Source organism: Balaenoptera acutorostrata, chromosome 5 (genome assembly GCF_949987535.1).
Source record: "Balaenoptera acutorostrata chromosome 5, mBalAcu1.1, whole genome shotgun sequence".
NCBI lineage: Eukaryota > Metazoa > Chordata > Mammalia > Artiodactyla > Balaenopteridae > Balaenoptera > Balaenoptera acutorostrata.
This window is the reverse complement of record NC_080068.1, coordinates 130,697,694-130,723,634: the sequence shown is the minus strand read 5'-3', so window position 1 is coordinate 130,723,634 and position 25,941 is coordinate 130,697,694. Positions and strand designations below refer to the sequence as shown.

Below are 25,941 nucleotides of genomic sequence, written 5' to 3'. Positions count from 1 at the left end.
GTCACCTATTACCGGTGGGAGGGGAGAGAGGCTGCTATTTAAACGCCCGCGGAAGTTGAGGCACCCCCACTGGCGGGTGCCGTGCACCTGCCTCCCGCCGCCGCGCTCCACCACTTTGAGCAGCAGCCGCGTCCTCGGCCCCGCCTCCAGCCCGCAGGCGGGCGGGGGGAGCGGGAAGGAGGTGGAAGGGATCGAATTTCTCCAGCAAATGGGACCGTTCCGACAGGATTCGGTTCCCCGGTCAACATTCCACATTCCATCCCTCTCCCGCATTTGCAAGCCAGCGCCAACAACCCGGAAAGCCTGCTAGCTATAGAACAACAGCCCCCAACTCACAAATACACACTCGCAGGCACAAGACACGTGCACTGAAGGGCTTTGCAACTTGCAGTCCCGGGGTGCACACTACACGTTCATTTCAGGCAGCGAAGACCTAGCGATACCACCTCCACAATTTGCAGATGGTGCCAAAGGTTGCAAGTTGCAATCCGTTTTAAGTTCATGGTTAATCGGTAGTTTGCTCTACCAGTGCAACTCCTTCCTAATTTCACCAATAAAGGGTTTTACACTTCACAGGCAGTCTCGCTATAAGTAAAAGGTCTGATCATTGGAAACCCAATTTGGAAGAATCTAATTGCTAAACTGTCCCTCCACCCCCCCACCCCTCCCTCACTGCCCTTGAATTGATGCAATGAATATTTTGGACATGTGGTGACGCGGTGACAAGAGCTAAGGCTGCGGCCACCCTACATAGGTATACCTATACACACACACCTATGTTTGGACAAATACAGTCGTCGTCCCTTCCCCCCGCACCACCACCATCACCACCACGGTCACACACACTCTGGATTCATATATGTACACGAACCTGTGTTCTGCCATTGCCATCTGTCTACCAACTTACTACTATGCTTTCCACTTTTCATGCAACCTAATGCACTTCGGCTTTTTAAAAAATTCTAATAAACTAAAGCCAACTAAACTGGGCTTCTGCTCCTGAACGCGTTTTAATTGATGATTCGCCTGAAAACCGCATGTTCTTCACAAACCCAAAAGAAGAAAAAGCTGTAAGTCTTCAGTTCCCCAAAATTGAAAAATAATCATAATAAAACTTACTAATCCAACATAGATCAATTCTCAGGATCCAAAAATCATCCTCTCCTCCTCCTCCTCCTCCTCTGGCCCCCGCCCCGGCAATGCCCAAGTTACTGGTGGGATAGTAACGCTGCACTCGGCGGCTGCGTGCCCTCCCTCCTCGCTACATATCGAGAACCCAATCTTTTGGCGCCATATTAATGACGTACTATATTATTTCCACTAGGCAGCGACCTTCGGCATTAAATTACTCCCGAGAACTCCCGAGCAAAGCAACAAAACCATCAAATATGGCTGAGCCTCTCTGCTCGTCCTGCCGCCGCCGCCGCCGCCGCCGCCGCCGCCGCCGCCGCCGCCGCCGCGGGATCGGGACGCGCACACAGACCCACACGCGGACACGCGCGGACTCTCGCCCGGCGCGCCCTCCCCGCGCGCCCCCCGCGGCCCGCGCGCGTACCTGCTGCGGAGGGCTTCAGCCGCGGCGCTGGGCTCCTCGCCGCTCGCTCCGCGCCGCATGAGTTCGGGCCGCGGCGGGCGGGCGGACTGACTGGCGGGCGGGGAGCCGGGCGGGCCCCTGCTCTCGCCCGCGCGCACACACCCGGCGCTCGCGCAGGGAGGCACTCTCGGACGGGCGTTTGGCTGGTTATGGAGGAAGGACTGTGTGAATCAAACTCATTTCTGGGTCACTGCTGCCACAGGGGGGAGCACTTTAATCCCTTGCCAAAACGAGAGGGTGGGGACAGGAGGGCGGGGGGAGCGCGCGGAGAGCCCGAGGAGAGGGGGGCTCGGGTCCCTTGTTAACTCTTCGCGGCCCTCGCCGCAGCCGGCTCGGCCTGTGTCCGCAGGGGCTTGCCGAGAGCAGCACTCTTGAGCTTTTAAAATCTCTTCCTTCGTCTCCCTTGTGAGCCTAGAAATTCTTGAGGTGTCTCCAAGCGGGGGGGGGGGGGGGCTTTTAAATTATCCCCTTCACACTGTCCCAGTTCCAACTCTTGTCTGACATCACTGCGCTAGAAATGGATTCTTTCAACTTAGCTTAAAATTATGTAGATTAAAATGTGGCTATTAAGGAGTGTAGTTTGGGTGAGAGGTTTTATTTTTAGGCTGAATGGCATAGTTCTTTCGTAGTAACAGTTTTGGGGAGTTGCGAATTAGAATGACATTTTTAAATACAGAAAATCCAGTTTTGGAGCCGGAACCCATCTTTACCGAAGTTTGTATCGAAATGATAGTTGTAAATGAGCACTAATTCATTAGAAGACAGTAATTATTTATAAATTGACACCACCTTTATGTTACACAGTGTTACAGAACTGGACATGGCCTTCCAAATATGAGAATTGGGCTTACTTCTAAAACTGGAGCTGCAGACTAATATAAAATTAGTTACCAGAGATTAATTTAGGGGTATAACTTACTTTTTTATTGGAGTTTAACATACGTCTTTTGTGGGTCCCCAAAAGAAATAAGAGTATATATGACATTCAGCTTCAGAAGGGAAAAGACCTGGGTACAGATTAAAAATCCCATTCAGTAAACAGGAACAGAGATCACTAATTACAAAATTCAATATCAAACCCAAAGGCATATTTATCCACTGGGAGAATTCTTCTGAATATATCAGGTTTGATTTCACACAATCACACACCAACCCATCCACCCACATCAAGAACATAATAATCTGATAAATGTGGCAAAACAAAACTAATTGAGCCTTCCAATTATTTTTCAGAAAGCAAAGTAAACCAAAGGAAATCTTAAGTATATGTCCTCTTTCTCCCTTGCCTGCTTCACTAATGAAGAGTACACAGACACCCTATCAGTCCTGTTCATGTGCTCACTTAATCCCGTTCAAAGAGAGCACATATGCAAAGCACTATGCTATCATTATTACTGTTATTGATATTGCACTGCAGTTACTGTTATTTTCATTGGTTCATCTTTCACATACTCTACAGCAAAAGTAAAAGGACACAGGCTTCGCGGCCATACAGACCCTGCGTTGAATCTGACTCTACATGTTATCAGCTGTGTGACTGTGGGGTAAATTACAAAACTGCTCTGATCCTCAATTTCTTCATGAGTAATAAAATGAGGTTAACAGGCCCTATACCTAAAGGGGTGTTAAGGGGAATGAGATAACTCCATAAAAGTGCCCAGCAGAGGCCCTGGCAGTAGGAAGGCCATCCCTCCCATCTCTCTTTCTTGGCCTTCTCTCCATTGAAAATTGCAACTTTTCTGCATTCCTGCCAACCTTACTTCACTCATTCCCCTGCAAAAAAAAATAAATAAAAATCAAAAATAAATTAAATCACGTTTGCCACTTAGCTTTTAACTTTTTTTCTGACTATCCCCACTCCCGAAACATCAGGCAACAAAATGAAAGTGTATTGAATAAATGGATGAGAAAAATAAAGAGGTAAAATGGCACACAAACTCCCAACACTGATAACGTTGATCAAGACTGATGGTCCCAGGAACATCCTCTCAGTTACGCCACAGTTTCAGAATACTGATCTGCTGAGGTAGTGCCGTGTACCATAAATAGCCCTGGACTAAAAGTCTGGAGACTCCCATCAACTCACACTATAACTCTGGAAAATTTCTTTGGATCTTAGTTTCCCCACTGAGATGATAGACAAGATGATATCCAACATCCCTTTTCTCAGTAATTTCTGATTGTTCTTACCAAACTTAGAAGGTAATGATTATTTGTAGAAATGGAGGACAACTTGAATCAATAAACAAGGTGTAAAAACATTTCGTCATTAATGATCAGCCATTGACATTTTTTAAATAATAGGTGTCTTTTGCCTGACCACAAAGGAAACTTTTATACAACCTATTTCTAAAATGGGACCAGCAATGACATGGTTTGCCTTGTGGCAGCACATTTAATACAGTCTAGAATAAGAAGTACTAAGCTGGCAATTAGAAAAATGAGTTTCTGGTTCTACTCTGTCACTTACTGTCTTAACTTACCAAATCATTCATGATCACCATTTCCTGGTCTCTAGAATGGTCCTGTTAATTCACACTTTATTATCAGAGATAAAAGGACATTCAAGAAAATAGGTACAGAGTAGTCAGTGTAGTTGAAATATCAAGATTCTAGTCTTTCCTGGTCGGATCAGTGTGCATGGTGATAATTAAAATTTTATATATCCCTTTCATTTTGCTGTAGGCATACAGTTTAATTATTTTCTTCCATAATAATAGATTTTTATAGAAAAAATTTGAATATATATTCACATTCCTGATTTTGAAACCATACATGATTAAACCTGTAAATGTTTAGTTATTTCATTTGTTTCTACTCTGTACATAAAGAATTATAAGGCCTAGACACAAAATTCAGAATTGTTCATCTTTGAAATGAAGTAGATACATATGCCAAAGTCCTATATATCTCATTCCTTTAAAGAAATGAGCAAGAAATTCTTCCTGGCAAATACCATTGCCAGCTGGTATATGTTACAACAAATAATGTATACACAATTTTTAGTGCACAAGTGCTCTCATGGATAAAATGGGTTGTGTTCTAAAAGTTTATATGTACTTTAACTGTTTGGAACTTTGAATTTATGCCCCAAATAAACCTTGTTATTAAGAGAGCTTAAGTTGTCAAGCAGTTTTTTTTTTAAATAATTTTAATAAATAAATTACAGAAAAGAATAACTTTTTTTTGAGTGATATTATTTGGCTGGGAGGGGATCTAATTCAAGAGGGATAAGTAGGTAGAACTCTGTACAGGAAGAGTAAAGTTGGGAACCATCCTCAGCACATGCCTGACCCCATGAGAAGAAACAGGAGGTGATGGGTAAGAGATTAGGAATAGAGCTCCCTGACTGACCAGTCGATGAGGTCACCAGTCATGAACAGCCTGGCAGGCAGGTGGTTACAACCTTCTAATATATAGAATGATTGGAAGGCCAATGACCAAGATACTTTCTTGCTGGTGTCAGGACTTACTAAATTATTTCTCTTCTTGAGGTTCTTTCTTCCTTTGTCTTTGATTTGATTATTTTAATTTTGTTGATTTTCATACTTCTGCCACAATTTAAGATGTCAAAGAGAAATAAGTCTGACAGAGGGACAGAAGAGGAAATAATTTAATTCAGCCAGATGGAAATGCCCAAGACTGTGGAGGTTCAAAACAGGAGAAGCTTTTCTCAGTCATGAAGGGAAAACAAGATGATGGAGAGAATTTTCGAAATTTAGAAAGGCGAAGAAAGGTGATAAAACTCACCCATAGGGATAACTATTATAAACATTGCCATATCTTTTCAGGTTTTTTCCTAGGCATTTTTAATAAAATTGGAATGATGGTACATATTTCATTTTACAATCTTCCTTTTCACTTCTTTCATCTTTATCATTTCAGTATTTTACTTTTTAAAGTAATTTTTTTCCAGGTCTTTGCCAGCCTGCATATCATAACTTCATTTACAGGCCACTTCAACCATGTATTCTCATAGTTACTCCCTCAAACCTGTCAACTCTTGGGAAGTTTTGCCAAATTTAATATCAAATTCAAATAGCTCTATTTTAGCCACTACCTCCAAGACTTCCAAAGCTTGTTTCCCACCCACCTTTCTTCTTCTCTGAAAAGTCGCTCCAATCTACCCCTCCAGTCTTCTCTAACTAGATGCAGAGCGGTGGTAACTCAAAATGTCATCTCCAACCAGCAGCAGCAACTGGTCCTGAGAACCTGTCAGAGATCCATGATTTCCATCCCCGCCCCAGACCTACTGAACTGGAAAGGGGGATCCAGCAATGTGTGTTTTAACTGCCTTCCAGGTAATTCGGATTCACGCTCAAGTTTGAGAACCACCTGAGTAGATCTTGCTTCCATCCACCACATTCGAAGCACCGGAGACAAGGTTGCAAGTAAAGAGGCAAATAGGTCTATTCTCTGCCCGTAGGGTAGTTAAAAACATAAACAGGTGATGACAATTAACTACAGGGTGCGGGGGAAGCATACACCTGAAAGATTACAGGTGTTAGCCAGGTTGGGGTTGGGGTGAGGATGGGGGTCTAGTGGGGTGTTGTGGTGTGGAGTTTTGGTTTTAGACAAAACCTCTGGCTTCTGTGTGAGGAACGGATGGTGAAGGTGAGACACTAGGCGGGAGGCTTTCTGCAGTTACCCGATGAGAGACGGAGGCGTGGAGGACAGCCCCTGATCACGGAGGGGAGACCAGTAGGCAAAGCAGCCTGTGCTGGAGGCATGCTGAAGGCTGTCCCGGTCCTCCGGAGGTCTCTAGCGTGCCCGGTTCAGCGCCTGCTCCGGGCAGGGGTGTGAGAGCTTCCCCCAGCCATCTAGGTGCCCAAGGGGTGTCTCTGGGGCTTACGGGGTCCCTGTGGCGTCCCGGGAGGGAGCAACGTCTAGGCAACCAAAGGAAGGTCCTGTTGGGCAGTGAACGCGTTGAGCTGCCCAAGCCCTGTCCCTGCACGCAAAGCCGGGGCGGACACAGAGCCGGCCACGGTCAGGAGAACTCGGGCCCCTCGCAGGGTCCTTCTCGGACCCCCTTCCTGGAAAAGTCTGGGTCAGATCCCAGGCCCCTCCTCCCTCGAGTCTCGGGGTGCCCCTCCACAGTCTTTTTATCCCTCACCGGAAAGCTCCATTTTCCTCTTTTCTTCCACAAAACACCTTAATGGTCCATTATAACCTGAGCCCAAATCATTAGCAAATGAAAAACTCGCTCCCACTTTCTCTAGGGCTGCAGGGTGCAGAGGGGGAGAGAAAGCAGGGAGGGAGGCACCCCCCACACACTGGTTTAGTTCCAATTTTAAGGAAGCAAAGAAAAGGAGTTAAAGCCAACACTTAAGTTTCTTTGTTAAAATTGTTTGATAATTCACTTTTTTCTCTTTCCTGCCATGAGGCACATTTAGTTGTGGACACGACTTGTGTGTGATGGATTGGATGTCAGAGGTGAAGAAGTGGGATTAAAAGATGACTCCCAGGCCTCTGGCTTAGAGAACTGAGTGGATTCTTCATTTGAAATTCCACCAGACATTCGCTAAGCGCTGAGAGGCTTGCGTGGTGAAAACGACAAACCCCTGGCTCCCGGAGCAAAGGAAAGGAAGGAAATTGCTGAGGAAAGGAAATGCGAGAGTGGAAATATGATGAGTTCAGCTTGAGGAGACAACCAACTGAAGATGCCCGCAAGGCAGATGGGGTTGAGATTCTGCTGCTCTAGAGGAAGGCTGGGTTGCAAATATTGGTTAAGGATTCATCAGCATGGAGAGGTTAACTGAGGCCATGGGAGTGGATGAGATCAACTGGAAGTGTCTATAAAGTAAGAAGAAAACAGAGCCTAGGCTCCAAACTAAGGAGTCATATTCAAAGGATGGCCAGAGGGAGCTGCAAAGTTTCAGTGGTTTCATTGAGAACAGTCCAGTTTACTTGTCCTCATGCCTAAATCAGGATTTCAAAGCACCATAGGAAAAAAATCACAGACCTGTGCTGGTTGTTTCCAAGAAGTATTCATTATCCTCACCTCCACCATGTCCTGAAATCACTCACTATTTCCCCAGACAGCTCAATCTCCCATTCTTACTGGGATCTTACTCAGAACTTTCTCCCTGTCCTCAGTCTGCCATCCTGCCACTTACCTAGGCATTTTCAGCAGAGCTCCTAGCCTTCTACATCACAGATGTAACAGAAGCCACTGGAGAGGAATGCCTCTGACCTTCTACCACCAAACTTGCCTTCCCTGCAGGCTCACCTTCCCCCTTTTCTATCACAGTGGGAGGCATGTGACCTTCCCTTCACCTGGGCTCAGTCTCCTGAGACTGGCTTCACCTTTTTCTGGTCTCTGACTCAAGATTAGCCCTTCTCTTTCAGGTACCTTCTACTTCTCTGGCTACTAACTCCTTCCTAAACATATTTCATATACTTCTGCCTCCCTCTAAAATGAAACAGCCTCAAATCTCCCTTCCCCTGCCTTCCCCTTTATAGTCACACTTTTTGAAAGAATGGTCTGTACTCACTCAAGCCTACTGAAATCTGACTTATGCCCCCCAATCACCCCAGAGAAACTGGCCTTGCCAAGATCACCATTGACATTCTTACTGCTAAAATCAGGGGCAATTTCTCATCCTTGTTTTACTTGACCTTTCACTCACATTTAACACTGTTGTCTGTTCATGCCCTGTTTCTTGAAATACTTTCACCTGGTGAAAGTCTTCTTTCACATAACATCAACACCCTTCTGGTTTCTCTCTCTCTCTGGCCTCTTCTGATTCTCTTGCAGGCTCCTCTTTCTCTTTTGTTACAGCAATGCCTCAGACAAATTGTTTTTGAGTAAATGAGAAGCTTTTTAGAAAATTCAACTGTAGGAGTAATTTTGGTTGAGACATTTTATAAGAAAAAAAGGAATGGTTCACCAGCCATGTTTAGAAATGGATACAAAAAAAAAAAGAACATCTGGTTAAAGATTATTAGGCTAGTCAATCAGCTGGATGGGTAACCCTAGCTTCCCAGAAGGAGTTCTCAGTCTTATTAAAGTCTGTCAGAAAACTGTTCACGCACTTTATCAGGAATGCTAATTGCTTCCCAGAAGGAGTTGTAAATTACATCACACAAAAAATTTCTGTCCCAGACGAGCTTTGAGTCAATTTGCTTTCTCACTTTCAGTCTCTTAAATGTTGGTTTTCCTTAGGGTTCTGTCCTAAGCCCTATTCTCTTCTCATTCTACATGTATCTCTTGGTGTTCTCATCTACTCTCATGACAGCCCCCCAAAACATACATTTATACTGGTATCTCCAATAACTTTCTGAACACCCCATTGGACTTCCCACAGGCAGTCCAAACTCGGTGTAGCCAAAGTGAACTCATTTTCCCTCCCACTTGGTGCTTCCGCATCTGTTCCATATCTCAATTAGTGGTACCACCATCCACAATTTGCAAACCCAGGAGTCAAAATATCATCCTTGACTCTTGCTTTTCCTTTGACATCTCCTCCACCATCATCACCACCACCACCAATCCAATCTATCACCAGGTCACATCTACATCAGGCTTCATCTCTCCATCCCTACAGCCACTACCATCTTCTCAGTGACTTAAACCACCATCTAACTTGTCTCCCTGCCTCCAGTCCTGTCCCCCTCTAATTCATTCCCTACTCAATAGTCAGTATGATCTTTTAAAGCAAAAATATGATCTTAGCATTCTCATTTAACACCATTAATTGCCCTTTCTTCTGTGTTTACTCTTAAGGATAGAATGTGTGATCAACATAGTTACTTAACTTTTGCTAGTTCCCCTTCCAACCCCCCCCCCCCCCCCCCCCCCCCCCCCCCCCGGCTCCATGGCTTTTCACATTTCTTCAGCAGTTTCCATTCAGGACCTTTGAAAATGCGTAACCCTAAACTTGGATCATTCTTCCCTATCTACACCCCTGCTTTTGGCTCTAATTCACTCAAGTTCTACCAAATAGGCTTATCCTACCTCCCTAACCCCACCTTTTTCTAGGTTTCTATGACACTCAGTATTATCACTATATTCCCTCACTGTTGTAATTTTTTGTACCCCTCACTAGACTGTGATTCAAGGACTTTGTCAATTGTTCTCTCTGTTATGTTTCTAGTACTAGGTCTAACTGTTGGTAGGCAGTTAATAAATGTTTTTAATGCAATGGATGAATGATCAATATATTTATGTAATTAAATAGTCTCCAAAACACCATTTAAAAAACAGATAACTTTCATTCTTATTTTCTTATGCTAAAAGTATTAAATACTATATTTTAGAGAAGCCAAAAAATCACCAAAAGGCTATTACTCAAAGACAATTACCACTAAAATTTTGGAGTATATTTTTCCTGTCTTTTGTATATTTATGTGTATCTAAATAGACATACATTTTTTAGACAAATGGGATCATACTGTATTTCTGTTTTCTGACAATATTTTATTTAACTTATCCATATAGTTGGGGGTTTAGGTTATTTCTATGCTTTTACTAATATAGACTGCTTTAGTGAATATCCTTATATCCTTATAGTTCTATAATCCATGATTAGGAAAATGGAATTTTATTGACAGTGTAATAATCTACCATATAAATGGAATTTGCATGATTCCTGATTCTTTATTGTTACACATTTATGTTTTTCTCTAACCCATACTTTTACAAATAAGGCTGTAAGAAATATTCCTATGCATACATTTTTGTTTAACTATTTGACCATTCTTAGGATAGATTTTGAAAAAGTAAATTACTAGGTCAAAGATTTTAAGGCTTTGGATTAATTTTGCCAAATTGCTTTCAATGAAACACGTTGTAATTTATTTACTGTTTTGGCCGCATTTCACTGGCATGCAGGATCTTGGTCCCCAAGACCAGGGATCAAACCCATGCCCCCTGCATTGGGAGCGTGGAGTCTTAACCACTGGACCACCAGGGAAGTCCCAAACATGTTGTGATTTAGATTCACCGCCACCATTGTACTGGGGACTTGCTGAGTGTTTGATAGTTACCCAGCACAGAGCTAGACTCTGTGGAGGGCTGGGAACATGCCCTCAAAGAGATACATATTTGGAAAGATACATAATACATACATGAAACAATAAAGGTAAACTGACCATATATATAAATACCACAATAATTTGGAGATAGGAAATTCTACTAAATGCTAAAATAGGTTAAACAGGTTTCATAAAAGAAGTATAATGATTAAGACCAGGAGAGGTAGAAAGAAAGAAATGGAGACTGTGGGGAAGACTGAGTTGGGGAAGGTGCCTAGAGAATCTGCACAGGGAGCAGGAAGGAGAGCAACTAACAATTATTGAATGTTTTCTGTGCGCGTGCCAGGCACTGCACTAAGCATTTTATACCTAATATCTCATTTTCTTCTCGCAGCAAATCTGAGAAGTAGGTATTATTATTTTTACCCAGATCTGAATGACGTGAAAAACTGATGTTCAGAGGGATTAAGTAACTTGCCAAAGATCATAAAGCTTTTGAGAGGTGGCACCAGGATTTGAACCCAAACAGTCTACCTGCATAGTTCATGCTTTTAAGCATATCACTCAGCTAACTCATTACAAAGTCAGGATCATGTACCCAGTCAGGAATTGTATCAGTGACTTGAGTCAGTTGGCACTCAGTAGATGCTTGAGAAAGAAAATGAGGGCAAAACGGATTCCACGTGCTCAGGCTTATTTCAGACAGCAGAGAACTAAAAACTTACTTTAAAATATGTGGCATGGACTTAAATGTAAAATGTAAAATTATAAAGCCTAGAGAAAAATATATAGGAGAAATCTTCAGGATCTAGGGGTAGACAAAGAGTTCTTACACTTGACACCAACAGCAGAATCCATAAAAGGAAAAATTGGTAGATTCGGTCTCTCAAAATAAAATTTTTTTTCTCCAAAATACTCTGTTAGGAGGATGAAAAATCAATCTACAGACTGTGAGAAAATATTTGCAAACCACATATTCAACAAAGAACTAGTATCTAGACTATATGGAGAACACTCAAAACTCAACAATTTTTAAAAATCAAACAATTCAATTAGAAAATGGGCAAAAACCGTGAACACATTTCCCAAAGAGGAAATACAGATGGCAAATAAGCACATGAAAAAATGTTCAACATCATTAGCCATCAGGCAAATAATGCAGATTTAAACCACAATGAGATATCACTACACTACTATCAGAATAGCTAAAAAAAAAAAAAAAAAAAAAATAGTGGCAACACCAAATGCTGGCAAGGATGTGGAGAAACTGGATTGCTCATACATTGCTTGTGGGAATGTAAAATGGTCCAGCCACTCTTGAAAACTGTTTGGCAGTTTCTTATAAGACTAAACATGCAACTACCACAAGGCCCAGCAATTGCACTCTTGGGCATTTAGCCTAGAGAAATGAAAACTTATGTTCACATGAAAGCCTGTACACAAATGTTCATAGCGGCTTTACTCATAGTAGCCAAGAACTGGAAACAACCCAGATGTCTTTCAATGAGTGAATAGTAAACAAACTGCACTATATCCATACCATGAAATATTACTCAGCAGTTAAAAAAAACCATTGATACATATACAAATCTCCAAGAATTTATGCTGAGTTTAAAAAGCTGATACTGAAAGGTTGTATACTGTATGATTCAATTTATATAACATTCTTAAAATGACAAAATTATAGAAATGGAGAATAGATTAGTGATTACCAAGGGATAATGAGGGGGTTAGGGAAGCACGGAAGTGTATGTGACTGTAAAAGGGCAACATGAGGGATCCTTGGTGATGGAAATTTTATATATCTCGATTGTATCAATGCCAATGATATTATACATGAATGTATCCTACAATAATATTGAGCTATAGTTTTACAAAATGTTACTATTGTGGGATACTGGATAAAGGGCACACAGGATGTCCCAGCATTATTTCTTATAACTGTATGTGAATCTACAATTATCCCAACATGAAAAGCTTAATTTTAAAATATATAGCCAACTGGAAAAGAATTTAAACACTAACATATTCTTAGAAAGTAACCTAAAAGGTAAAGAAATCTTCCTATGTTATTCAGCAGAGCCACATGAATGAAAAATTCACCTGGCCTAAGGTGGTGCAGATGTATACATTCCTAAGACTTCCGCTCTGTTGCAGGAAGGCCCACCTTTTCAATACTAGAAGAAACAAGAGGCTAAGGAGGGTTGCAGAGGTAGGAAGAGAAAAGGAGAACTGAAAGATTAAAAAAAAAAAAAAAAATGGAGTGGTTCTTCCTAGAGCCCTTTATAAATATTCTCTGTCACCTGGTTTTCTGTTTTCCATATAAATGGCCAGAAGGAATTAATGACTATGCCCTTTCTATGGTAGAGACTCACCAGGGCCCTGAGGGCAGGGGAAGAATCTGAGTCTTGCCTCACATCAGCCAAATCTTACCTAATCTCTCACACATATTTCTCCCCTCCAGTCCCGAGGCTTCGCCCTGGACGCCCTCCCCGCCCTCCCAGAGGCCCATTCCCCTAGCAGCCCCACTACCCAGAACAGAGCATCCATGGAGACATCTAATATATCACTGACTGACTTCTAATCATGGGTCGAGCCCACTAGGTCACTCTGTAACATTCATCTTAGTTTTAAAAACATGAGAGGGACATTGTTGGCAAAAATCCAGGAGTAATGAATTCTATGTTCTAGAAACAGAGAAACTGAACTATTTCAGTTTGAAAGGAAGAGCTGGCAGAAAACCAACAGAGCAAAGTCCTCTGGGGGGAAAAGAAAGCAGGCTGGTTAGTTAACTTGTAGGTCTGTAAGGTGGGCAGATTTCTTTAAAAAGCAAACAAAGCAATTTTAGACTTGAGAGACTTAATTGGCATCCAAGGCCAAGAATATGAATAATGTTATATCAAAACCTTGCTCAAGTGAGAATTCTGCAATCGAAGCATTCTGACTCTAATAGCTAAAATTTAAGGGAGAAGAATATAGAAAGGCTGTTTATTTTTCCAGTCATATATTATAATATATACCATTCATGGTATCAAGATTTAAATCTCATCTTTTTTTTTCATCATCATGGCAACAAAAGTTTGATGCTTTTCAGAAGTTCGATGTCTAAGAAAATAAAAAGTTAAGCTGCTTTTGTAGGTTACAGACAGTGCTAGGATACTAAGATGCATTTGTTCTTCCCTCCATAAAATGAGAAACTTCATTTATGCATATAGGAAAATTAGGGAATTGATAGTAGCTTAATACAATTCCAGATCACTTTGGCAGTGAATAAGGAATAAAAATCTATTTGTTTTAACCCTTTCCCTTTCTTTTAACTCTCTCAGTCCACCTAAAATATTATCAGTGAAAAGAAAGGCACACAGGAAGAAAAACAACAAAGCAAGAGCCTGAGGAAACTATACCTATGTCATCCTCTTTCAAATTATAAGTTTCATTGTAAGTATCATTGGATGGACAAAGATTTATGTATAAAAATGCCCATTTCTGGGTTATTAATTTTATTACAGCAAAAAATGGGAAACAATCTAATGTCCAAAAATAGGAAAATGTTTAAGTATTTTAACGTTTAAGTATTTTACGGTATGTTGATATGGATATGGTGGAATGTTTTGCAGCCATTTAAAGAAGTCATATTTTCAAATAGCAAAAATTAAAGAGTGAAATACCTACTAATCATGGGAATAAGGAGGAAAGGGAACTCTCATACAATGCCAGTAAAAAAGTGAATTGTTACAGCCTTTTAGGAAAGTAACCTGGCAATATCTATTAAAATTAAAGATACATTATCCAGACAAAGAACCTGATGTAGGTAAAGAGTATTAAAAAAAACAAAAGCAGGACTTCCCTGGTGGTGCAGTGGTTAAGAATCCACCTGCCAATGCAGGGGACACGGGTTCGAGCTCTGGTCTGGGAAGATCCCACATGCCACAGAGCAGCTAAGCTCATGCGCCACAACTACTGAGCCTGTGCTCTAGAGCCACAACTACTGAAGCCCGCATGCCTAGAGCCTGTGCTCCACAACAAGACAAGCCACCGCAATGAGAAGCCCGCACACCGCAACGAAGAGTAGCCCCCACTCGCCACAACTAGAGAAAGCCCATGCACAGCAACAAAGACCCAATGCAGCCAAAAGTAAATAAATAAATAAATAAAATAAAAATTGGGTTTGTTTAAAAAAAAAAAAAAAAAAACAAAAGCAAAAGCAGGTAAGGACTATGCCATGGAATCCTCTTATACAAACATAGAATACCTTTCATGGAAGTAATCCAACTGAAAGAGCCTACTTCCAACTCCCTAACCACTCATAATGTCCCTGGGGTCCACCACTGTGGGATCCTCAAGCCTTGCCTTTCTCTTTAATCCCAGCCCTCTGGGTAATACTATCTCTCATTTGGCAACCAGTCAACGATGTTCAGGGACCACCCATATTGTTCAGCTCCCTACACGCTTCCCTTTCTTCACTCGCTTCCTCCCACCCACCACATGTTAATTGCCAAGTCTGGTTAACTCTGAATTTACGATACGTCTCCCACTTGTCCCTTTCCTCTTCTTCCTATACCATCTATCCTGACTCAAGGCTGTATTACCTATCACTTGATTATCCAATGGTAAAACTGGTTTTCTTTCCTCCTTAGCCCTCCCTGCTCCAATTTATTTTACACACTGTGACCAAAGCAATCCTTCATGCCACTCTGACCATGATACTCCCCTGCACAGAGCACTTGATGCCTCCCCTTTGGGTGGAGAGCAAACCCCAGCGTCCTCCTCGTCACAACACTCCACGTCCTCAAGCACCTGGCTCTGAACATGGCCTGAACTTGCAGCGCCAGTACCTTTGTGTGTTGAATGGTATACTGTGTTGAATAGTATCTCCCCAAATCCATGTCCACCTGGACCCTCAGAATGTGACCTTTCTTATTAGGAAACGGGGTCTTTGCAGATGTCATTAGTTTAGATGAGATCTTGCTGGATTAGTGTGGGCCCTAAACCCAATGACTGACTTCTCATCCTAATGAGAAGGCCACATGAAGACACAGAGGGACATACAGAGGGAAGATGGCCATGTGAAGATGGAGGTAGAAATGAGAATGATGCAGCTACAATCCAGGGAATGCCAAGGATTGCCAGGAGCCACCAGAAGCTAGGAAGAGTCAAGGAAGTATTTCCTGGGAACTTCAGCAGGAGGTGATGATACCTTGATAGTGGACTTACACCTTCCAGAACTATGAGAGAATAAAGCGTTGTGTTAAGCCACCAAGTCTGTGATAACTTGTTACAGCAGCAATAGGAAACTATGCTAAAACCCTATGGGAAGGGCAGCAGGGTCAGGCACTAGACAGCTGCCATTTTGAAGAGCAGGGCATCCTGTGACAAAAAGCAGCCCCTGTTCTGGCGCTCAGGACTGCTGAGGCTCTCCTCAGGCACCTAGATGCCATCCCCGGCAAAAAGCATGAACTGGGAGGTGAACTTTCATGGAAGACACAAAAATACAGTTAATAGGAAATTTAAGAGCATTCCTGCCCACAACCCAGCTGGGTAGGGTGTTCAGGCATAGTTCAGTTATAGTAAATTAAAAACTTCAATATTACAACCCAAAGCTAAATGTGAGACTGTGCTACCCCATACTAATCAATGTTTGGCTATTTTTTTGTTTTATATCAATAAGTCATATCACTACAATGTGGTGAATTTGCAGCTTTTACGGCCAGGACCCTCTGATGTTTTTTATTGTACTCTCTGCTTAATACAGCCACAATTCGTCCTGCAGGTCAGTTAGAAGTCCCTTGGACAATCAGAGAGCAAGTTAATAAAGACCATTATACCATGTGCTCAGCTTCTTTGGAGAGAGCGAGAATCATGCTGTGAATCGGTATTAAGGCTAGTGCAGCACTTATCACATGCACAGAGCACAGTGAGATCAAGGAGGTGGGAGGGGGGAACAGACAATCCAGGTGGAGGCCTGGCTCCCTGCCCTCCCCCCCTCCCCCACTGGCCCTAGCAGGGAAGAGCTCATACTGGTGGACCAGCTCAGCCATCAGGCAGGAGCAAGAGTCAGGCCCAAGCTTAGTCAGGCAAGACTTGGCCCATCAGCCAAAAATCTCTCTTCTCCCCCTTCCCCCACTGCCATCCAAGTGGATCTATTTACTTAAGGTTAACTTTTGTGCATTCAAGGAAAAGTATTCAAAAGTTACTTTGGTTTTGAAAAATTAATGCTCGACTTTACAAAATCAAAACCCAAGGAGATTTTCCTGTAAGCTTATAAATTTATAAAATTTTATAGATATAGCTAAATTTAAACAACCCCTTCTAAAGGGGCTTTTTTAAAAATATATATTTATTTTTGTATTTGACTTGGCTGCGCCGGGTCTTAATTGCCGCATGCAGGATCTTCATTGAGACGTGCGGGATCTTTAGTTGCAGCATGTGGGCTCTTTTAGTTGTGGCATGCGGAATCTAGTTCCCTGGCCAGGGATCGAACCAGGGCCCCCTGCATTGAGAGCTCAGAGTCTTAACCACTGGACCAGCAGGGAAGTCCCTCTAAGGGGACTTTTGATGAATGTCTGGTCACAGTTAATTAACCTACTTTAAATATTTTAACTACATTTATAAATTTAATATATTCAATTTATTTTTTTTAAGTTCTTCAGTTGTCTGACCAAAAAACAAACCAAAACCAAAACCAAAAAACACTTTCCAAGTACTTAAGTAATTCACATATATCTAATAAATTAATCTTATAAATATGTTAATTTTAAGTTTTTTAAATGTCTAATAGTGTATTTACACTTGAAAGATTTCCACTTAAAATCACAAATGTAAATCAATTACTTAGTTACACATTTTAAATAAGCATTACACATACAATGTGTCATTCCAATAGGTCATATTCTCCTAAACATTATAAAAACTTGAAACACTAAATATACAGATTCCTTTACACAAAAATACTAATACCGTGTGTTTGATTTTTAGAACACTACTGTACTTAATTGTAGGCCTTCTCAATGTTTTAAAAAATGCTTATTGCTTTAAAAAACGTTTATCTTCTCAAATTCTTTTGATGATATCTTCTAAAGCTGGTTGAATTGCATATGAGGTCTGGAGCCATGAGTATCTAGGGGAATTTTTCTCATACACCACTACGAAGATGAGTCCCTTTATACTACTAATATATCGTAAACAACAAAACTTAAAAAGGGAGCTGACACCAGCCTCCAAAATGACCTCCAACGATGCTCTCCTCCTGTTAGTCACTTCCCTGTGTAGACACTTCTACTCTGAATGAGGCTGACCTGTAATCAATAGGATGTTGTGGAAATGATGGAGAGTGACTTCTGAAGCTAGGACATAAAAGACATTGCTTCTTCTACCTTGCACACTCTTGGATTTTTTTTGTTGTGGAGGAAGCCAGCTACTCATGCAGCCCAGGGAGCCGTCTACGTGGTAAGGAACTGAGTCCTCCTACCAACAGCCAGCATTAACTTGCCATGTGTATGAATCACCCATCTGGGAAACAGATTCTCTAGCCCCAGTCAAGCCTTCAAAAACTGTAGCCCTGGCCAACATACTGACTGCGACTTTAAGAGGGACCTGGACTCAAGACTAAGCGGCCTCACCCCTCTACGTAGTCACGCTGAGCTAGCGCCCTGGGCTGGAATCCGACCTCAGCCTCAGCCTTGCCGGACCATGGACCTTCCCAAAGTGAACGAGCTTTGAACCTTCATGAAAATGTGTAAGCAGGATGCCAGTGTCCTGAACACTGAAGAAATGCACTTCCTGAGGGAGTGGGTGGAGGTCACTGGAGGTAAAATACCACCTGCTAGTCATAAAACTAAATCAGCACATACCAAGGAAGAAAAACCAGAAAGTGAGAAAGCAGAGGAAAACATAAAGACAGTTGAAACATCAAGTGAGGAAAGTGATCTAGAAATTGAAGGTGCGATTGAACCAGACACGGATACCCCCTCAAGAAATGGGAGATGAAAATGGTGAGATAACTGAGGGGATGACGGATGAGGCAAAGGATAAAAATGTGGCTGCCATTGAGGCCCGAATGATGGTGAACTACAGAAAGCCGTTGACTTGTTCACAGATACCATCAGGCTGAATCCTTGCTTGGCCATTCCATATGCCAAGAGAGCCAGTGTCTTCATCAAATTACAGAAGCCAAATGCTGTCATCTGAGACTGTGACAGAGATATTGAAATAAATCCTGATTCAGCTCAGCCTCACAAGTGGGCAGGGAAAGCGCACATACCTCTGGGCCATTGTGTAGAAGCAGTCCATGATCTTGCCCTCACCTTTAAACTGGATTATGATGAAGATGCTAGTGCAAAGCTGAAAGAAGTTCAACCAAGGGCCCAGAAAATTGCTGAACATCAGAGAAAGTATGAGTGAAAACATGAAGAGAGAGAGATCAAAGAAAAAATAGAAAGGGTTAAGAAGGCTCGGGAAGAACAAAAGAGAGCCCAGAGGGAGGAATAAGTCAGAAGACAATCAGGAACTCAATATGGCTATTTTTCCGGTGGCTTTCCTGGGCCAACACCTGGTAATTTTCCTGGAGGAATGCCTGGAATGGCAGGGGGTATGCCTGGAATGGCAGGAATGCTTGGGCTCAATAACATTATTAGTGATCCAGAGGCTCTTGCGGCCATGCAGGATCCAGAAGTTATGACGGCCTTCCAGGGCGTGCCCCAGAACTTGGCAAATATGTTGAAATATCAGAGCAACCCAAAGGTTGTGAATCTCACCAGTAAATCTTCAGCCAAATTGGGAGGTCAAGCCTAAGGCCCTTCTGACAAATAAAGCCCATGCTGAAGGAAAGATCCCCTAATGGATGTCGCAATAATACAAAGCAGTGTACCTCTGACCTTCTCATGAAGAAAGCTATGGTGCTTTGAAAATAATCTCTCTCCCTCTGTCCCAAATGCAGTTGCAACAATTTACAGTGGTTTGCTATTAGAACAATCATTCAGATAACATTTTCCTACTGGGAATTAAAAGCTTTATAAACACTTTTTAAACCTGAAAAATATTAAAACAACAACAACAACAATTAAGCCCTTCCTGCTAAAAAAAAAACTCACTAAGCTGTCCCCAAATTCCCGATCCACAGAAACTGTGTAAGATAATAAACATTTATATTGTTATTAATATAAATTTGAGGGTAATTTGTTATGTAGCAGCAGATAACTAACATCCCTAAATCCAAATCATATCATTATCTAATTTTCAAGCCTGATTAGTTCTTAGAAACCTCCAGTCAGGTGACTACACCATTGCTTGGATTAAACTATTTATTGTTTCCTCTCCTCCTCAACATTTTTTTTTATTCTCTCTATCTGTTGGGTCCACAATCATACAGAAACATTAAAGTATATCTAATTCTGCTTCTCATAAGCCTGTTCCTGACTCTATCACAAATTCAAGGAACTACATTCTACTGCCACCGATCATCACAGCATCGTCCACTGGACCAGATTGAAAGTTTTATACTTTAACAATAAAAGATGGAAGCATCTTTTCCAGAAATCCGCTGCTAAAATACCCAAGAAGTCTAATAAACATCTCAGACTTAACATGGTAAAAAAGAGCTCTTGATTTTCCCCTCCCCTAGCCTACTCATCCCAGTCTTCCACAGCTCCGTAAATGACAGCATCACCCATCCAGATGCTTACACGAAAAACCCAAAAGTCATTCTTGATTCCTCTCTTCTTCTCACACAATCAACAATGGGGTTCCCTCAGCTTCTACCTCCAGAATATATCCTGAATTTGTTGACTTCTCTTCATCTCCATATCCTATCTCCACACCATCTCCAATCTTTTCATCTCCATCCCCTTAGCCTAGACTATGCCATCATCTTTCACCAGGACACTGCAAAGATCCTTCTAACTGTAACCCCTGTTGCTTTTCTATATACACATTCACATACAGGTCTTTGTGTGACATATTTTATTTCTCTTGGGTAAATAACTAGATGTGAGATTGTTGAATCATATGGTAGGCGCCTGTTTAATTTTATCAGAAACTGCCGAACTATTTTCCATCTTGCACCCCCGCCAGGAACATCTAAGAGTTCCAGTTGTTCCGCATCCTCTCCAGCACTTGGAATTTTTTTCAAATCATTCTAGTAGGTGTGTAGTAGTCCTTTTTCATTTTTTGAATTGAGGTAAAATCCACATACGATGAAATGTACAGATTCTAAGTGTACAGTGCAAATGAGTTTTGATAAACGTGTATACTCATGTAATCGAGATGTAGCACATTTCCATTACCCTAATAAATTCCCTACTAACCCCCTTCCAGTCAGTCTCTACCCCCTAGAGGCAACCATTTCTGACTGTTATTCCTCATAAGAGGATTAGTACAGTATATATGCTTTTGTGTCTGCCTGATTTTGCTCAACATAATGGTTTTGATATTCATCTATGTTATTGCATGTATCAGTAGTTGTTTTTATTGCTGAGCAGTATTTTATTTGTATGAACATATCACAGTTTGTTTATCCATTCAACTTTTGATTGACATTTGGGTTATTTCCAGCAATTCCATTCCTAGGTATTTAGCCGGGAGAAATGAAAGCATATGTGCACAAAGAGACAACAATCACCTGCTTCCTCTCTTGATCCACTAAATCCATTCTCCATATAGAAGCTAGAGGGATCTTTTAAATAAATTACTCAAATCCCATCTCTCCTCCACTGAATACCCTTCAGTGACTTCCCATTCCACTTAGGAGAAAATACAAACTCCCTACCACAGCTTGTGAAGCACAGACATCACTGATTCTCAACTCTGGCTGCACAGAGGAATCCCCTGGGAACTTTTGTTGCTTGGGCTCCACTTCAGATCAAGTGAATCAGAATCTCTGGAAGAGGGTCCACATAGTTTTTAAAGCTCCCCAGGACATTCTAACAGACCTCCAGGTTTGCAAGGCCTTGCCCGGTAACCTGGCCTGTGGCTCTCCCACTTTATCTCATGCCACTCTCCCCGTCGGGTGCTGTAATCCAGCCACACTGGCCTCCTTTCAGCCCTGTGAACACAGCGATTTTATCCCTACCTCAGGGGCTTTGCACTAGTGTTTCTTCTGTCTGGAATGTTCTTTAGATCTTAGTGTAACTGGTTCTTGTGATTCAGGTCTCAGCTGAAATGTCACTTGCTCAGAGGGACTTTTCCTGCCCACCCAACCTAAACGAGCCACTCTGGAGCATGTCACTTGTTCAAATCACATTTATGTCCAATACTGTCCTGTTCAAGCATTTTTCTTTGTGTTTATTGTCTGTCTCCCCCCTCTAGACTGTAAATCCCATGAGAACAGGGACATTGCCTGCCTTGTTCTCCACATATCCTTATTATTTATAATCATGCCTGGCACATAATAGAAGTTTCAAAAATATTTGTTGGAAGCATGAAAGAATACACTTATAAAAGGTACATATTACCTGGGAGAGAGGGCAAAAGTCCACAAGGGGACTTCTTTCTTTCTTTACCCCAGGTGTTACCATGAGGTAGTTGATTTACAGGAGAATGGAGAGACTCTAAGGGGATTAAACCCAGATACTCAGAGTTCATTAGGTCCTAAAAGGCAGCAAGATTGTTTTCGGCTTCTAGTATCTTAACTTCAGTCCTAACCTGAGGCTATTCACGTTGTAGATACTCAGTGAATATATTTCTATTAGCAGTGAAGTGACTATGGTCTGCTTGGAGGGGCTAGAGGGGATGTGGGAGGAGGTGATGGGAGGTAGAGTGTGTAAGCAGGGATTAGGGGATCAAGAGAAAAGGAGACAGAAGTATATTTATGCCTTTATATTTACTTAAGGGAGCTGTCACCAATTCAAGGCATGAAATTCAGTTTAATCTATTCTAGCCAATTGGATTTCAAAACACTGTCCTATTCTACACATAGTTTCTCTTTGTAAGCAAGGCAGTATGTTAAAACAAAGTTTTAAAGAAATTTTAAAAGAAAGGAGAGAAAAAGGAAAAAAGTGATACAGGGAGGAAGAGAGGAGGGAACCAGGAAGAACGTAGGAACATCTTCTTTGTGCTATACACAGTACTAGGCACGTTCAGGCATTTACTTATTTATCGCAACCCTATGTGAAATAAATATAATTATACTCATTTTACTGATGAGGAAACTGAATGAAGCTTAGAGAAAAGTAACTTCCCTTTTAAATATTCTTACCACTTAACTGTTAAAATAGATAAAAATATACAAGATGTACACAGCAAATATGCAGATGACATTAACATTGGAAATGCCATCTGACGTAAGCAAATAGAGCAAAGATTCAAATTCATCTTGTCAGGCTAGAACACTGGATTAAAACCAAGGGTTAGATACAATGTAGTGGATAAACTAAATCTTGCGGTCAGCTACACAGGTACAGAAAGAAGGAGCCCTAGTTTGCCTGGAGTTTGTCTAAAAAGATCTTATTTAGTTGACTGCTAGTTTAATATAAGCCAATAGTAGATGCTAAAAATGTGAATAGGACACCCCCTAAGTATCTCTTGACAGTCCTTACCTTAAACGACTTCTTTTCAGTATTTACCACTGGAGATATTTTAAAAATTCTCTTCTCTCCTGGCTTCTGTTACATCTGATTATCTTTCCATCTCTGAAGCAGATCCTCATTAATACTAACACTAATAAGACAATAGCCCTCATTTATTAAGGTTCTGTGCCAACTACACAATTACTGTATTTAATCCTCCCTCTTAACAGCACTAATGAAATAGCATAATTATTTCCATCATCTTATAGATGAGAAAACTTGGGTTTAGAACATCTAAGTGATTTTCTCAAGATCAGACAGCTAATAGCGTTCGTAGCGCTCAACTCCAGTAGTCTGACTTAGAGCCACACGCTTCGAACCGCTGTCCCTTCTGCCCCAGGGTTTCTTTCAGAGCCTCCTTTTCCTTTGCTCGTCCCTTAAGTGTCAGTGTTCCTTAGAGTCCAGTCCTCAGGTCTCAGCTCATCTTACTTCATTATCTCTCTGGTTAATCATCACTAGACATGGGACTTTTAACTGACAACTTCTACATTGGTGAATCCTATGACTGCCACCAATAGTTGCCGCCCTAATGGCACTTACCCTTTCCAATGCCTTCCTTGCTAGTAGGTGCCTCTATAAACTTCAGAGGAGGCTGGATCCAGCCCCAACCCTGGCCCCAGAGACAGAATCATGATTAGTTTAAACCAGGCATGATGCGTCCCCTGCCTCCTCTTTTCAGTGACTAGTTTAAGTACTGGAAGAGAGTCAGCTGAGAGATTTTTGAGAAGTTATCCTGGCTCTTAAACAGAAATATTCATCAGCAGGTAATCTCTTTTCTATCACCTTGTTGTATCTGCATGTGCTGTGGAGAACTAAGTCAGCTATCGTGGAGACTTTAATAATTTTCAAGAGTATAAAGGCCTCCTGAGAACAAAATGTTTGAGAACTGCTGTCTAGTCCGTGCCAGTATTATCTTTCACTAGGTTATTGAAACGGTTTCCTAAATAGTTTTTCTACTGCTAAGCTGAGCATGGCCAACCCCAATAAACCCATTCTCTGCATTGCTACCAAGGTGATCTTACTAAATGCTAATCAGACTCCTACTTAATCCATCAATGGCTCCCTGTGGCTTTCAGTTTAGCACCTAACACCCTACTTCTCTTGTTTTATTTGTCCCTCTCCTCTCACGCATCCGTTCACCCCAGCCATTCACAGGTAATTGCAGTTTCCTACCAGAAATGATACTGTCTGTTGTTTCCACCCCTTCCCACGTTTTATTTTTTGGTCTTTGGAGCAGAAGACATTTATTACAGTGAATTGGTCACACAGGTGATGGAAGAGCTAAGTCAATCAGGATGGTGAGGCAAGCAGAAGTGCGCAACAACGGCAAGCCACCACCAATGGCAAGTTCTGGGCGTGGAGGAATAAAAGGAGGAAGTGATGTCACCAGACCCCCAAGGGTCAAGGCTACCCAGGGAAAGCTAGAACCATGGTAGACCTGTTCTGCATATTCTGGGACCATGAAGGAGCCAAGCCACTGCCAACAGTGCCTTCCAAAGCTGAGCTTCCTAATCTGCTCTTAAGTCCACACTGTCACATCCTATCCCTTCATTCTCTAGCTAGCTAACTTCTACTTTTCCTTTAAAACTCAGATCAAGGGTCATTTTCTACAGGAAGCTGTCTCTATTCGTGACATATTCGTGGTCTTTGAGGACTGGTCTCTTTCTCTTAGCATAATGTTTTCAAGGTTCATCCATGTTGCAGCATGTGTCAGTACTCCATTTCTCTGGACAGTCCTTTCCAAACACCAAAACTGGACTGGCCCAGCTCTGTCACTGGAGCCATCAGTGTGAACTTCTTTGGTGAGAAGATTTTCTGCTGTGGTCCCTTGCTGGTGAATCTCATTGGAGCCTGCTACGCGTGCCTCTTTACCTAAGCCACCACTAGCAGCTGGCATTGGGCCTTATATGAAAAGGAGGGAATTAAAAGTTAATCAGAGGGCTTCCCTGGTGGCGCAGTGGTTGAGAATCTGCCTGCTAATGCAGGGGACTTGTGTTCGAGCCCTGGTCTGGGAGGATCCAACATGCCGCGGAGCGACTAGGCCCGTGAGCCACAACTAGTGAGCCTGCGCGTCTGGAGCCTGTGCTCCGCAACAAGAGAGGCCGCGATAGTGAGAGGCCCGCGCACCGCGATGAAGAGTGGCCCCCGCTTGCCGCAACTAGAGGAAGCCCTCGCACAGAAACGAAGACCCAACACAGCCCAAAAAAATAAATAAATAAATAATAATTAAAGGTGCTAATAATTAAAAAAAAAAAGACTTTAGCCCATATCAATTTCATTCAAAAATCTCCCACTAAATTAAAAAAAAAAATTTAATCATAATTACAGACAGAATCCGCCAAAGCACTGTATGACTTTTGGGCAATAGAATTCATACGGAAACCACCTCGGACTGTTTCTTCATACAGTCCTAGTGGACTCTCTAGGTGTGTCCAGCAGGGAAGTCCAGGCTAGTGACAGGGCCAAAGCCTATGTGAATGCTGTCAGTTCACTGGTTCTCAGTGTGGTCCCCCAGACCAGCAGCATCAGCATCACCTAGGAACTTGTTAGAAATGCAGATTCTCAGGCCCACCTACTAAATCAGAAACTCTGAGAGTGGGGCCCAGGAAATCTGTTTCAACAAGCCCCCAAGTGATTCTGATCCACACTCGAGTTGGACAACCACTGGTTAGTTACTGGTATAGTACTATCAGCACTGGCGCACGAACACAAATCAATTACTGACTCATACCCTGTTTTGTATCCAGTGTATATACTCCATGGATGAAGAAAAACCGTTGGGGTCTAAGTAGTAGATTATGGTACCTATGC

At 42.0% G+C, this 25,941-nt stretch overlaps 1 protein-coding gene and 1 pseudogene across 7 annotated transcripts in view; one reads left to right on the top strand and one right to left on the bottom strand.

Moving 5' to 3' along the window:
- The window catches only part of JADE1 (jade family PHD finger 1), a 198,574-nt gene that overhangs the window by 55,800 nt on the left and 116,833 nt on the right, over positions 1 to 25,941 (bottom strand). The window contains exon 1 of one of the 7 annotated variants that reach the window (XM_057547484.1): positions 1,556 to 1,753. The exons of 1 other annotated variant lie outside the window; for it this stretch is intronic. The gene's annotated coding sequence lies outside the window, so the exon portion shown is untranslated. Of the gene's footprint in view, positions 1 to 5; positions 135 to 1,119; positions 1,212 to 1,307; positions 1,403 to 1,555; positions 1,754 to 25,941 lie in introns of those variants that run through there. 5 more of the 7 variants (XM_057547487.1, XM_057547486.1, XM_057547485.1 and 2 more) reach the window with 5 other exon arrangements.
- LOC103007126 (hsc70-interacting protein-like) lies at positions 18,260 to 19,360 on the top strand (annotated as a pseudogene).